General features: G+C 47.0%; 1 protein-coding gene and 1 long non-coding RNA gene across 18 annotated transcripts in view; both read right to left on the bottom strand.

Annotated features, from left to right (window-relative positions):
* Positions 1-16,229, bottom strand: part of LOC111255003 (cytoplasmic polyadenylation element-binding protein 2-like) — a 256,990-nt gene that overhangs the window by 130,055 nt on the left and 110,706 nt on the right. The gene's annotated exons all lie outside the window — the stretch shown is intronic.
* On the bottom strand, positions 8,598-15,011 carry LOC147754453 (uncharacterized). Its single transcript, XR_015317896.1, has 2 exons — positions 12,712-15,011; positions 8,598-9,309 (listed from the first exon to the last, which is right to left on the bottom strand). It is a non-coding gene; the product is annotated as an uncharacterized LOC147754453 (long non-coding RNA).

Here is a 16,229-nt window from a genome sequence, read left to right as displayed (position 1 = left end):
ATTAATACCAGGCAAGGAAACAACCACTCTGAGATAGCTATACCAACGACCATCAACGGCTAGCTCTTCGATGGATCCGCACTGAGAAACGTTCGCTCTCAGTTTTCCGCTCAAGAACGCTATTGGACAGCTTCTAGAAGAACATGACGTGGAGCGCTGCTGATGGCGGCATGCCTGTTTGTGATGGTGCTCCGGGTAGGGAGGCGGTGGCAGGTATCGATGTTAGCCACAACCCCGGAAATGAGCTGGTCCCCAGCCAGTCCTAGAGGAGCCAGATAAGTGTGGGGTAGTATGTCGCTTGCCCCTGGTCGCTCGCGTGTTCTCTCATTGAACGCCAACTACACTAAAGGCAGCAAGAGTGAGAAAGGAAGGAGACGGATGAAGTATGCGAGAGAGAGGAGAACCTAAGGTCGAATGCTAGGATTAGCACAACGTAAGAGGCCAGCATTATGCGCGAGAAGCAGTGCTGTGGCAACGAGGAGCATAGAAGTTTCGTACCCATTCACATTACGCGCCAGATGTACCTAGGTTTGAAGCGTACAGTTCTCATTGTAGGATACGACCTGTCTAGAGGCGCGTCGCATGTGCAAGCTGTTTGTCAGACTGCTTGGCGGCCTGCTGGACTCGCGAGGAGGACAGCTTAGCTGGCGCAGAACACGGCAGACCTCTTTTGTTTGCCTGTGTCCTTCACCTTTTGCCAAGTTGGCTCTCACCTTCGTTTCGCTATCGACCGTTGCAATGATTTACCCTACCTTCTCAACTCGCTTGCCTTATATTTTCATCTCATAAGTTAAAGTGATCTGATGATTCTCTGGTCGTCACTCAGATTCGTGAACAGAAAGGTGACTGGATATTTACGGCTACTTTTAAAGATTAGTTTACAACGCATGACTGTCTCTAAGCGAGCAAAAATTCCGTCTATTTGGCTTGCAATTTTCAGAGGACGTAGTTAAATGTCTACCTATTAGAGTACAAAAAAAGGTGATCCTGTGCAAATAATTGCACACAGTTTCAGTCGATGAAAACAAATTTATTTTCATGGTTATGCTTGAGACAATTGCTTTGCAGGCAGCTACTTAGAGCTAAACATCAACTTAAGGTCTTTACAATAAAATTATAATACGTATAAAGATAGCATACGGATCTTATGCTTGAAGCAACTATATTCAACATTTTAAGTAAGTTTTCATGTACGCGTCTTAATCCCGAGAAAATGCGGTGCACGTTGAAAACTAGGTGTATTACGCGTCCACTTATTCGGTTCTCAAGTTAAAGACCATATCACCGATACAGTTAGCAAGCATCAGAGCTAGTAGGTTTTTTTATGCGACCATCCACTTATATAGAAACATACGAATACATATCTCTATATAACAACAACTCGAACAAAATATATGTTTGCAAGGCGACCAAGGCCCCGTTTATGAGTCCGACTAACGAAGCTTAGCCTTTGCCTATGGCCTTGGGATGTCGCTAGTCATCTAAAAGCCTATTTTTCATCAATTAAAACCGGTTCGGCATGAGGAGGTGGCAGAGATCGCGAATGCTATTCAGGTTTGTCGTACGTAATAGGCAGTCGGAGCGCAACGACAACGTCTAACTCTTTGCTTACTCACCATACTTTTATTTCTAGTCCGATATTCAACAGTAGTCGCCATTTGAAGCATCTGCTGTGGTTTATCATTACTGTCATTGTTATTATGATGGCCATTATTGATATCATTATTGTGTTTTGCCGATTTGATGGAGAACCCTGCAAACCAGCGGACACAACAGTCGTGTGAGGGCCTGTTAACCTTTGTAGATCTTCTCATCCTATCACATAGATGATAAAACAGACAACGCGTCCCAGTTTAGTAGATGGAGGTTACAAGAGAGCGTGACTAAATAGCCCTTTCCCATCCGGCAGCCCTATCTGCTGTGAAACACTGCATTAAGTCTAAGGCTTATAGGGCTGTAACAAGTTCTATAGAAAAGAAAAGGTAAGAAAGGAAAAGGGAAGCACATGAACGGATTGTGCGATTGGACACAACCACTTTGGCTCTGAACGTGATGATATCGTTGCGTCTATTATACTGTTCATGTGAACGACTTTGCTTACTTTAAAAACCAATTAGCTTAAAGCTTATTGATGTCCTATATGCATAACTATCAAGATATCGTCATAGACAGCATGTCACTAGTAGACTCCCATTGATAAACAATATGGTCACTTAGTGATTACGAGGCATAATATAGCAATGTGGTAGCTGTTTTATGCTTCGTATCACTCGTGTGAAGCTGCATCGTCTGCTATCCCAAATAACGATAATGACACAAACGCAAAACAGCCGAATACAGTCGCCTCTTGAGTCATCGCTGATCTGGATCGTGAAAAAGAAAAAGTTTAATGAAGATGAACCTAGGAGTACTAAATTATTAATAATGTTACTGACTGTTGTTACCAAATCCATGTCTTCTATACCTAAACTCATTCTCGTTCTCTTTTTTCTAACCGCTATCTAGGTTTCTAATGTCGCTGGGAAGTCCGTTGGAATCACCTAAGGGTATTGTGAATTTTACCCAAGGATCGTCTATTCCTTAGCCAACTGTGTGAAAATTACCGGAACAAACCTCTACACTTAACTGGGGTCTAATAAGCCCCAGTATCGATCTCCTTTCTTTCATCACACCTCCGTCTGTCTGTCTATCTGTCTACCTGACTATCTGTTTCGAGTTTCTTCTTATGAAGGGCTCTTGATCGTGAGACGTGCGCTCGCGGCTGCGTCTGGACTTCATGTATCGGGACTAAGGGAGCGTCGTAAGCTATAGAGGTTTCCTTCTGCTGTGTACGTCGTGCATTAGTGTGCTTAGCGAAGTCGTTGCAGGCTGCCTTTCTGTTTGGTGGTATTTCACCTCTAGGGATTCCTTCGATGAGAGGAAGGGCAAAGGCATTAACGAGTTCGGACGAACTTGCCAGAGGCAGTGACGCTGCTGATAATAGCGACGGCGGCGTCAGGCCACTGAAGAGATGTGCTGGCTCGGTTTCGGTCTCTCGTCCGATCTGTACCCCCATTTGCCCCAGTGCTCTTCCCCGAACAGCTTCAGAAGGCGAGCGACCATCCACTAGCCTGATGCATGCCTAGCTAACTCCGTTGAAAAACTATCCGAGCTAAAAAGCTACTGCAGCTTAGAACTTGCTTCTTCGGAACATAAAAAGTTTACTTGGTCGGTTGCTGCCGCCTGGTGGCTGGCCACTTCGAGAGAAGCAGACTTTGTGAGACTTTTTGGGGTCCAGGCAGACTTCTCGGGGCCTGGTGTGGGCCGCTTGGAAATAGCCCATAGCGTAAAGACTTTCTATTAGGGAACTTGGAAGCTACGTGAAATTCATATAATACTTATTTTGGCATCCAGTCAATCGTTAAGTGCTGAAAGTCTATTTTTTGAAATAATCTCCATTGGTGCAAGGTTCATGTCTTGGCTAATCGAACTGGGCCACAGTCGACAGAACAGGAAGACCCGTCATACGTGTGAGACCTTACTGGTCCTATCTGACACCTAGGTTAGGCAAAGGGTAATAAGGAAATTCAAGAGAAAGCATGGAACACTGCCTGCTCCTGCTGTTACTATTATTACTAATGCAAACATACGACTGTCACAACTACTGCTCCGTATAGTTTACCGTAAAGGATGGTTTACTGGTATTAGGATATTTGCAGGATCAACATTCTCAACTTCATTCTGTGACTTAGTGACTTTTGGCAAGCGACAAGAGCTTTTCGTTAGTATAGCAAAACAAATTAATCCCATTCACTTCGTTTACTTTGTTTTTCTCATTGTTATCACGGTGACGTTTGTCCTTATTATTAGAATTCCTGTTCCAGTGCAAAATTGGAAAAAAAAAATTTTACCGTATTGGTATTATCTAAGTTCTCGTATCGGCTTTTTTTGACGTGGATTTAGAACAACCATGTACAGTCTACGTGGCCGATGCTCAAACACTTTTGCTTGTCGCAAAAATAGCTGAAAGGAAAATAGAAAGCAATTTTTGGGAGAACTTCAAGTTGGCTTGTCCGTTAAGGTGAGCCACACTTCACACTCGGAGACTCCGCTCATGGTAAAAGGCGATCTTGGCGTCCGCTGCTGTGGAAACTGCATGATATCGTCGCGGTCCTGAGAATATGGTCCAGCAAAAGCTATTGTACTACTGGCCGCATAATGCGCTTGAGCAGCACCGCATCTACTGTTACTATTACGTCATAAACAACATGTGACTCCCAAACGTATGTAGTCGGTGGCCGTAGGCGGACTGGTCGGACGGCGTGTACGACTATATTGAAGCTGGGGGAGCCGCTCTGCCTAAATCGCTTCGATCACCTCTCCGATATCCGCCGTTAAACGCCACAGATGACGCCGGGCATCATGCAGTGCACAGGCGTCAGAAGGGCAACCGCAGTCGCCTCCGTCATTGCTGTTACGCATTAAACACGTTTGTTATGGTCGGCGAGATTGCACCGTCCAACTCAGTTATGCCATCATTTTTTCTGACCAACTGCAGTTAAATACGTTGTCGGCAGCGTATTGGCAGGCTATCCGTCTGCGTCGCATTTTGGGAAATTGCAGTACGCTGGGGACACCGAGTCCAGTTGAGTTGAGCTCTACGGAACCAGAAGCGCGATTTGAACCTGTTTCCGCGTTACTTTAGGAAGAAAGCGCCTTTAGATACCGGACAATAGGGCGGATCCTGAATGCACAAAAGTATTCGATGATGGCTAAGGTCGTTGGTGCAACAGGCAGGCATGGCGGTTGCGGTCCCGGAAGGATCTTTCTCGAGCGCCAACGCCAGCCGGATTCGTCCTCAGCCATATTTTGAGTCCGTATATGAAAGCCAACAGCATTATCCGGCGGTGCCGGTTGGTAGCTGCAAACAGACGAACACGTTCCTCTGAACAACCAGCAATGAACCCCTGAGAAGCCGAAATTACTGCTGTGGGTAACATTACCACTGCAACCACAACGATCCGGTTGCGGCCACGGTCTTCGGATGGTCTCGATTCTCAATTCTCTCTTATGGCCTTTTGTCCGATTCCCCCCTCTCTCTTTCTGTTTATATTTATTTCTTTTTAACCAACTCGCGCTCCCTTTTCCGCACGCTAACGTTTCGTTTTCATTTTCGCCGGCAGGTCACGGGTGTCCGCGAAGAAAAAGACGGGCTTGCCTTGACTTCGGTCAGCTGGAAGCAGCTGAGACATACATGCTGCGACAAACTGTACGTACTTCCTCGATTTCCCATTATTGGTATGGTCCTTGCCATCGTTAACAGCGTTAAAGAAAACTCGCTTTACTTGCTCCGTTTCCGCGAGATAGGACTTGCCCGGTTTGCTGTTTCTTTCGTCAAAAGTCATGTGTCAAGCAACGGCCTTCCAGAGTCCCTTGAGGCGGCTAAGAGCTACAAAGTGATGGCCAAGGGCAGCAATACGGTCACTGCTAGCTCAGGCACTCGGTCCGGAATCTCAGTATATATGTGTCTCGCGCAATATACATGAGACATAGACCCACAAGCGTTTTTTTCACAGATAGATACTTTCATCGAGCCACCATTCAATCGCCAAATAGGAAAATATCCGGGGTAGAAAACACCCACCCGCAACACTCGCTCCGTCCTATATTCTGCCACATTCCGATTCGCGCTTATATCATCGTCACCTGTCACTGAACACTAGCCATATTGGCAGCATCCTCGCCCTATTCCTCTTTGCTCTCTTCTGCTTGGGCTCCTCATGCCCAGAACACTACTACTACGACCGCTGCCGTTACTCGTAGGACTTGTACCGTAACTGGCGCTGGCCGAACGCAAATCGCTGGTTCGGTTGCTCTCCCGGCAACTGCCTTACTCGTCTGCTTGCTTGCCTATTCACTGGTTCCTAGCGTACGTTGGCTCCTGCCTAACTTTTCTTGCAAGCTTCCAGAGACGCCGTTCCTGCTGTTCACCATCGTTTCGCGCTACTTCCATCACGCCATGAAAGCTGCCATGCACCGATTGCGATAAGCATGAAGGGGCTCCCATCGGGCAGACAGCAGACAGCCTTTTACTCCAGTTGTCCCTAGGCTGCTCATAGCGGTACTAGTAAATAGTGGCGACGACAGCATCAGCGGTGGTCGTGGTCCCAGTAGGGGCAGCGCAGCCGCCGCCTCCGAATTGGCCGTTGATATAACAGTAGCGGCAAAAGCAGCCGGGCTGATGCTTGCCGGGGGCCACGATAAGACCTCGACACCCGATTGAAGCGGTAGCAGAAGTGAAGGCAAAAGACACAAAGAAAACCGGCGGGCAAGCTCGAAGCGCCAGGGGTCGGCCCAAGCGAAGCGGAGGGAAGCAAAGCTAAAAAGGCAGCGATGGAAAAACGGAGCCTTTAGAACGCGAATGAAGCGGCAGCGAGGAACTGTCGCTATTAGTGCTGCTCGCGGTAAAGCCATTGCCGCCGGGTGTTGTCCGGGGTCGGCAAGCTGATTGGACCTCGCTGACCGCCGTCTGTCCGGGGGTGCCGCACAAGATACTCACCGTATTCCTTCAATCATATTACGACGGCAGGTATAGAGGCAGGAGTAAGGCTTACACAGTCGCAAAGTGGCACACAGGTGGACGAGGGCTGGCCCGCAGACTCCTCAACAGCTATTCGCCGGCCGGTTTTCCCTTTAACGGGAGAGGTCTATGGGAGTCGGTGGGACAGAGGGGCAATGCGGTTGAACAAGGGAGGTCGCCAAAGGCATGTCATTACGTGAGACTCTGCTGGCTGCTCACGAGCCGCGGAAGAGACCACCTTAGGACATTGACGACAGCACCATGCACAACCGCTGTCGAAACAGGACGCTTGTTGAGCCCGATGGCCTGATCTTCCATGGTCGTTGCACACGATTACTTGCCTTTCGCGTACCACCTTGGCCAGACCTTTATTTTGGCTCAGCCGCATCCGGTGTCCTACCAGCTACTGCTATGACTGCGGGTGGTGCTTTGTGGCCGGTATTGAGTCTACACGCGTAAGAGGAAATATCCGAGATTCCCTTTGCTACTTCCAAAGCAAAAGCCGCTGCTACCTCTGCAACCTCCGGCAGCGGCTGTAGTCGACTCGACCCCATTGAGTCGTTATTTCGCCTGGTGTTCTAGGCAGGCGACGGCTCACACAGACCAAAGCAAATCAGGCCAAATTTTGGGTTTGTAACTTAGAACTAATACAAGAAGCCGCCAAACTCTGTAGCACAAGCTATTCGAAATAATCGTTATATGTAAATATCGTTGGTCTTCTACCGCCAAAGTCCCACCTATACGGATCTCGCCATTCCTCTGACCATTATCACTTAGAATTACAGTACCGCCCGCATAACCCAATTCAATTAAACATCATGCTATCCATCAGTGTTAGACCTGATCGAGTTTAGACCGAGTTAGATTGGCTTCTCTGGGTGTTGTTCTAGATGGAGGCAGCGATTCCATTCTCAACGTAGGTGCTAAACACACATAAACCATCATCCGTGGCCCATTTTTTGACACCCGCGACATCGAGCCCACTTCACACTAGAGAGACTAATGATGCAGTCGGTAGGCTAGCAATGCTGACCCAACTCTGCTCACACTAAGGAATCATAGAAGTGCGCTAAAGCTATCACGCGTTCCTTTGACCGGTTTTGCTGCAAATCCGATCATACATTGCGCTATCATAATGGGTTGACCTAACGTAGCGAAGCAACGCCGCGAAGTGCTTTTTCGTATAGATATTGTAGCGAAAGGGTTGTCACTTTGCCATCGAGGTGTTTGAGTCACAACTGGCAGCAAAGAGTTGGCAAAACATGGATCTTACAAGTGCCTAAGAGTAGTTGTAGTCAATAATTATTCTTAGATTTAAAAAATTTTTCATTTTTACTTTGCTTGCACAATAGATCACCTTGGAATCTGTTCTTACGTTTAGGTAGCTCAACTACCTGGGTCCTGACCAGCTTAGGTTTTTACTTACTCACGCTGTGAGATTTTTCGACTCGAATTCGAACTGTGGCGTTGATATCCCTATAGGCCGCTTCCTCTGGGGGAAGTATTTTTTCGTAGTAGTAGTTTTTCTAGTACCGTAGTTGGCGTAACGCCAAACGTCTAGGTGGTTGCACACTTCGATTAACATGAAAGCTTGCAGCTACATCAAACTAAATAAATATGAAGTAATTTTTGGTTACCATTGGATCATGATATTGTTATGAGTGAAGTTATTACTGATAGCTTTGTTACTTCCGCTGTTACTGCATCTTCATAATTATGCCTACAAGGGGACAGGCTTTACAGACATGTATACACCTGCTTCTAACAGGTTTACTACAAGTAACTAAGCAGCTAACGATGTCGACATATAGCGCAGATACGTACGCAATACGCGAGCTGCCCGAACTAACCCAAAAACATTTTTGCCACAGATGCCCACTACACTATCACGATTTTTCAAAGCATTAGCGAATTTCTACAACTCTGACCCTCCACTCAACACATACATATAGCTATAGCTATTACAACTAGCTTGCACAAGGTTTCTGTTTGAGTACTAAGCCGCAAACCAACCAAAAAATAAAGGGTAACATCGTCCTTCTACGTTGGCAAGCCATTCATTTATTGGTTCGTGACTAATAACTAAAACATTGACATCAATTCTCAATTATCTCTAAGATGGGTTTCACATGCCGTCTTTTATTAGCGTCATTAAAACTTTCCTGCATCTTTCTTTCTTCCGTCACAGTCCCCTTTTGTCAACTACGAAGAATCATTTTTGTCAGCCTCGTATTTTACGCGCCCCTCACCCCAACGAGCTTTCCTAGACGAAAGCTTATAAGGCTCTGTTTAACTTGAACCGCCCTCCTTGTTGAACGCTCTCCACGTGATAAGAACACACTCTGCATAATAAAGAAGTGAACGAACTCTCTGGAATAAGACTATCACGGCTATTCGTTCTACCAGCGCTCTACTGACCACTACCGAACACCACAGTGGACACTCTGTCAGCCAGTTCGGGTTTATTATGGCTTCAACGTGCACCTTGGCCTGCAAAAAAACCAGCGACCAAGCGAACCCGGTGTTCCACGGCGGAAACGGGGAAGAATCCGTTGTTTTGGAATGGCTCGCCTCTTCGTTCACTTCTCTCCATTGTTTTCCGGGCTGTTCATTGCTCGAAGGAGACGACGTACTTGGCGGTAGGTAATGGCTGTGGTGTCAGTGTTAGCTGGCGGTGAGGGTGTTCTATGCTGCTTTTTTTCGTTGTAGCACCGCTTGATAGTCTGCTTGTCGCTAGACAACGATGGTTCCTGCAATATATTTTCGTTAGTCCAACGTACCCTTTCGTGCTGTGGGTGTCACAGGGAAAACAAAGTGAGCATAGGTGGGCTCTAACTGTCGCAAATCGCGAACATCCTACAACTTACAACGCCTCAATTCTCTGTGTGCATGTCCATTGTGAAGAAACAGTATGGCCTATGGGTTCCTTAATGTCTCCTGCCCTTGCCAGGCAGATGATTCTAGGTAAGCGCTAAGACGCTGAACAAACCGGCGACTACGATCGGCGACCAGTATTAAATAGACCAACAAGAAAGATATCAATGGACGTCAATAAGTACTGCGAAAACACGAGCACTTTGCTTTGCGGCAAAGGCTTGGCAAGAGGCTGGATAGAGCCGCGCAGACCTTTTTCGATCTCATCGTGGTCCAGCGAGATCCAGGCAGGCCTAAATACGATAAGAGACGGAGCCCACCGAATCTGTGTTGGTTGCTATTCCTAATCACATGTAAACAAATGGCGAACGAAAGCAGTGAGGGTGCTCGATCAGAGGTGAATGAGTCTCACTTTAATAGGCAAACTATATAGGCGGTAACGGTAGTCCACGTTGTCGCGTCATTCCTCGTCCACAAGATGGATCATCGATGTCCGTCACACTTTCGTTCTCTGCGGTTGCTGCGGATCTCCTACACAGCATACTTATCGCTCCGCTCCCTCTATACGCTGGATGTAAAAAAGGATTCGCCTGCGAAGTGAAGAGATCCCTGTAAAGATTCTTCTTGGATTAATGGATCGATTATCGGTTCCACCACCGATTGATAGGTTCGATCAGCCCGCCAGTAGTAGAATGAAGCGACCAGCAACGCCTCGAAAAGAAAAGCCCACCTCGAATGCAATGTGCTGTCAGAAGACCTGACGATTGTAGCGAATAAAACGGAGCAAGACTGAGCCCGGTTAGGATGAGCTGCTTTTAGCTGGCACGCTTCTACGGTGGGGGTATACCAAGCAGGATCGCACTTATCGGCCGGCGATGAGGCCATGGTCGAGTAGGCAAGATCGCAGCCGGATTTGCTTTGCCCTCGGTGACCGTCGACGGATCAACGCCTAATTACGGGTGGTGCGTAGGCCCCCGAAGCAAGCGACTTGGCTAGCCTAAACGTTTTCACATGCTGCCACCCACATGGTCGAAGTTTATCGTCCTTTACCCAACAGCGAACCAAGGCCACCAAGGGCAGTAAAGCCTTCACCGACGCTATCGCTGCCACTCGGTATGGCCGCGTATCATAATAATTCCAGCTGTGCTCTGCTAAACGAAGTTCTAGGGAGCCGATTGCCGTATTAAAAGCGGGAAGCGCGAAATCCAAGCCTGCTTATTCAGGGTGTTTGAGGTTGCAAAGAAGATGCGGGAACAGGCATCCTTTCCTACTCAGCTGGCGCTAACTGGCACCGCTCTAAACGTCAGGCCTTGCTTCTTTCAATCCCGCAACGACAAGAGATAGGCCATCTAAGAAACTTGAAAATCTGACTGATCGCTGTCTGCGAAGGCCGTCAACGAGACGTCGTTGCGTAGTTCGTTCGACCGGTCCTACGTAGCCGCCGCCCGTCGTCCCATGCCGTCAACACACATTTCTTACTCGACTGGACTGCATGCAAGAAGCACTCATAAGATTTTTTGGGATACTACCATGTCAGACCATCACGCCTGGTACTGTTAATGTGTATAAAGTGAAACGACAAGTTGCAAACATCAGGAGTAGCCGCTGTTGTTGATGCTGTTGTCGTCGTTGTTACTGTTCATGCGGACCAATTTGTCGCGTCTCCTCCTCCTCCCTTTCGTAAAGTGGTGGCTTTATTCCCCGTCAGCGGTTATAATAGTAATAATAGCTGTAAAACTGCCAAGACGTTAAAAGTTTCGAGTCCCCTTAAAATTTCGACTCATCGCTTTCCCTCTGTCGACCAAGCACATAGTTGACTTTTCCGCAATGGCAACTAGCTCAGACTGACGCGACTGTATTGCGTCCATCTATCACCCATCAGGAGAACGGCATCCTTCTCCGTTTATTAACCGACCGACGAAACCCTCCACCGAGCGGTACAAAACCTCAGCTCGGCCTCATCCTTCGACACGGCACAATGCTCCCTGACCGAGCTTCGCCGCACCCATGAGGGCAACTTTGTGGGTAGAAACAATTACTAGAATGTTTCGAAGTCAACCGAAGGATTTAGTCACAAGTATTTAGGAGGCAATTTATCATTGCACAACAACACAGGCTTGATCCAAACCGCGATGCGTAAAACATAATTTCTACATATCGATAATAGATCTAATCAAAATAGAATAACCTGACACGCGAATAGGTAAGCGATTAGCTGGCCGTCCATGTATATTTGTTGCTGGTGACAGAAGGAAATCATCGTTGAGCTCATATATAGAGCCAAACGTTCTTCGTAGTTGCAGATTTACTATATAACATATATTGCTATTCGCATTATAGATGCTTTAGTCTTGTTTACTCACGCCACCCACCCAAAATATCAACAAACCATTGCATCTTTGATAGCCTCTTGTTCCCCTTCGTCTTCCCAACGCCGAATAGGGGCCATTGCCAATTTACTTGTTTCCCAATGACTAGCATATCTGACACATAGAAGTGTTTACCATTGGGCTTGCCGGATGCCCATGTTAATTTCATACATCTATACAGTTCAGTATCCCTTTGCGGAAGTTATACATTTCCAAAGTTGTACAGCGGATGGGTGCTTATTATACTATATGAGGAGCAAGATCGCGGTTTTATTCACCTGAGACTAATTTATCGGGTTCAAATGAACTTACCTGCAACAGAATAAAATGAAATGATGGTTATTACTATATTAATAATATATAACTATAGCTGTACAGAACCTATCATTCTAAACCGCTTGTATCACCATTTTAAAACACAAACAAAAATACTGCACAAATAGGTATGAGAGCTATTGAAAATGCTATATAGATTTGTCGTTAAGGTTATTACATTACAATTCTAACTTTACACCTCATTTTACCACAAAATATGGCCTTGAGTATGTATTCAAACAGATAATCACGGACGAGACCCTTGGCTACGATCCAGCAATACCTATAATACCTAGCATTAGCTAACATCAGCTAGACGAATGTACTGAATGCCCTCACTACAGTCGTTACTATAAGCTTTCTCTTGCGCGCCCTGTAAAGGGTAACGCACAGTCACACAGAAGGCGTCGGCTGGCACGCCTTAAGCAGCTCACGGGTTCCGTGACATTTGTCTTTAAAGGGTTGCACTGCCCCATTTCGCTAAAACACGTCTTCATTTGCTGGCTTGGTTTATGTACAGATCTCAGTCTTCGAAGCACGGTAGCGGGAGGAAAAGTGCACGGTAACTAAGTGTCATTATTAAAATATGCGCACCGACGTCGTCCTTCCACTTCTATCTGAGCCGGGCCTTCCTTTCCGAGCGAACAAAGAAGGCTTCATTGCAAAAATGGGGTTCACTGCCGCACACAACGGAATGTGGATTTCACGATTAGTATTCGCAGCGGAGTTACCCTCTGCGTAAGAGCCCCTGTCGCGGCCGTCCGCGCGGTGGTCCGGGTCTGTGCTTGTGTAGCGCGCTCTTCAACGGAACGTTGGCAGACAACAGGCAGCAATAGGACTGACAGAAAAGAGCGCAGTAGCTTCACAGCGGTCGAGCGTATTCAGCGCACAAGAGTCATACACGTAGGGATGGTGGGCGCGCTTCGTTGTATGCTGCAGGCAGAAGGACTGAGGAACGCGTATAAGCATCACTACTCGAGTGCCAATAGCGAGGCTGGGGTCAGGTCCACAGGTCCATTGAGCCAAGCTAGAGGCAGCTTTTTAATGGCTTTTAAACAACCGTGTTGCCTTCTTTCGTGGGAGAGGAGTAAGCGAGAGAGAAAGTTTGTGCCTGGGAGAGGGAGGGAGGGAGGCTAGCTTTCGCTAGCAGCTGACTTGGCTTGTGGCTTGCCGCCTACCATCCATTCGGACAAACAGGCTCGACTGGCAATATTCGACGCCCTGTCACTGGCTAACCGCTCGACGGTCGACGCATCTTTTTCGCGAGTCAAGCGTGGCCTGGCCTCAGAGTCGACAGGCCTCTGGGGAGATGGCACGAAAAATGTTCATGCAATGAGAATCCTTGGGCTGCATTTGTATGTCTAGCTGACGGCGCATATCAATCAAGTCTTGATCATTGCGGGACAGAATCGACCCGGTCGGGCCTTTTTACCGACATCGTCGTTGTCACCGGTGCTCGGCTTTGTCCCCCTTTGCTCCGTCTTGCCCGCTTACTCGTACGTTCTTCGCCTTTAGCGACGATGGTTGGGGCAAGGAGACGCGTAAAGACGAAGCAAGGAAAGAGAGAACCAAAAGGCGATTATGCTCTCCATCTTCCATTCAAAAAGATCCGGCTGCTCTGCCACCGATTTAAGCAGTCAACCTTCAGACTACCACGAGGCCGCCTACTCTCCTATCCTTTCAGCTGCCGAACAAGCCAGTCGAGCGTACGTACCTCTTTTTGATCAACCGACGTTTTCCCTTCCTCGTCTAAGAGTCTTTCGAATAAAAGCTCACATACTCACATAAAGACTTCGAAACAACTACTCCAACGGCAGCAGCAGTAAGGATTCTGGCGCAGATAATTCGCACGTTGTCATCAAGATGGACCTCTTAGGATTGGTTGGGCCGAACAAGCTGCAGTTAATCCCGAGGCTGGCAAACGAAAAAGCAAAATACAAGCCAGTGCAGAGCGATACGGTCCATAGGCCTCCAGGAAAAGCGAACGTTAGCTCGCTAGGTTAGCTAAGTCACGTTGAAGTGGCGGTAGAAGGAAACTTAATTTGAACGGGAGATTCCCACTCACCAGACACTGCTGTCGTTTCTCCACCTTCACCTAGTCAATCTCAAGTACTTCGCTTTCCAGAGTAAACTCGTTTATTACCACTTGTGTGTACCCCGAAGTACCAAATTGCCGACCACCGGTTATTCACGAGTTCCCGATCCCTTGAAGACATCTTTGAACGTACGCCCCAGCCACTACTATCATCACTGCAACGGACGTTGCAGCATATATAAAGACGCACACCCTTTTCTCTCTCTCTCTGTTTCACTTTGCACAGTGCGACGCGTATGGGTGCAGCCGATAAATCGAGGCCGATACGTTTGTTCGTTGTGTATACGTTTTCAGTGCGCTTCCTTAAGCACCGCTAGCTACGGTGCCGGAAGTTGAAAGCCTACCGGTTTACATTGTCTGACCGCTGACTCTAAGGACAGTTGTCGTTGAGGCCTTTTCTCCCCCAAGTTATAGCGGGTATCCTGATTACAACTGAAACTACGCGAGCTGGACGACCCCGCCTTATGCGGTGTCCTGTCGTTGCGTTGTACTCAGGCGTTTTTTAACGCACCCAATCGGTTGGTGGCCATTGTCTTTCGCTGCAGACAAAGACATTTGCAATTCTGATGAGCTGCTCCTTGCGCTAGTGGTGGCTCCTCCGCTTGCTCGCCCTACCCCACACAGGCTTGGGGGTTCTCACTTCAAGATGGCTTCACCAGCTTCGTTCTGTCCAGTCACTTTGCGGCAGGCCGCAGCCCTCTTCCTCGACCCAGTGCAACCCATCACAGGTCTAACCGCCTCCCATTTTCACCTTCTAGACAGATTATGTTACCAACTATTTGGGGGATTAGGAACTCACTGTCTTATGCTTATCGACTCTAGTTGTCTACTACCATCTGGTTGAGAAGATTAGATCGAACGAAATGCGATAACCGTGCTTGAAACGCCGACTGAAGTCCGGCGCTATCTTAACGATCGATGGGATACTGGTCAATCAATTCGACAACGAGTGTCACCACGCCTACAGAGATGCGATATTAGCATTTCGCCTAGCTTTTGTGTATCAGTTATAGCAAAATGATACAAGTACATAATACTGTTTTGTTATCATATTGAAAGTAATATTAATAACAATAGTGGAAGGAAATAAAGTGGAATAACTTCGAGCATCTGCGCAATTGATACGCAGTTCTACTAAATGGTAATCAATATCAGCTTTCTACATGTCTATTATTATATAAGCCGTCTATAATAACATCCTTGATGAGGCGATCTTCAAGTTTGTATTACGTATACGGCTTGATGTATTAGAAACGAAGTTAAACGGCCTGTTCTAACGGCTTTCTCTCTATGTTTCGAGTTCTACTACGTTCGGTATCGGCGCTAGCAGCTTTTCGCTTATCATATTGCATAGAAACATTTTGCTGCTAATAAAAATAAGCGGTTTCTTTGAACTTCTGGCCTTACTCTTGAACATTACAGATATACTTGGGTTCGATTGATAGTGCACTACACTACGGTAAAAATCCCAATGTTGTCTGATGTAGCAGAATCTGTATACGCTAACCGTTAATTACATATTCACTCTGGCTGCATAATGGATCAACTTGACACCTGCTCTCACAATCAACTAATTTAGTTACTTGGGTCATAAGTGCTTCACCCTTGAAGATTCTTGACAACTTGTAGCTGTGAATTCCGGCAGGAAGCTATCCGCTGTATAAACTATCCATTATAAAATATGCTAGATCCTATCCGTAGTCAGTTCCAATCTAGTTTTAATCCTAGCTTCTCCATCAACCCAAGTACACTCCATTAATAGCAGAGATAACAACCACTGACCCGCTGCAATGACCCCACTGGCGTATATACCACATGTCATTTATTTTTTCGATAACAGCGCCCATTTTTGTCGGCTGCTGTTGCATTGTGGGGACTTCGATGCGCTTTAAGCACTCGCGGCCCGCAATCCAACAACGCACTGCACATTTCTAACTCCGCCGAGGTAGAAAGCAAACAAGTGAGTGCAAGTATGGAAACAACATCTCAAATACATGCTAGATCCATAGTAACTATC

The sequence above is a fragment of the Varroa destructor genome, unplaced genomic scaffold (assembly GCF_002443255.2).
Source record: "Varroa destructor unplaced genomic scaffold, Vdes_3.0 BEIS01000007.1, whole genome shotgun sequence".
NCBI lineage: Eukaryota > Metazoa > Arthropoda > Arachnida > Mesostigmata > Varroidae > Varroa > Varroa destructor.
This window is presented reverse-complemented; position numbering and strand designations above follow the sequence as displayed.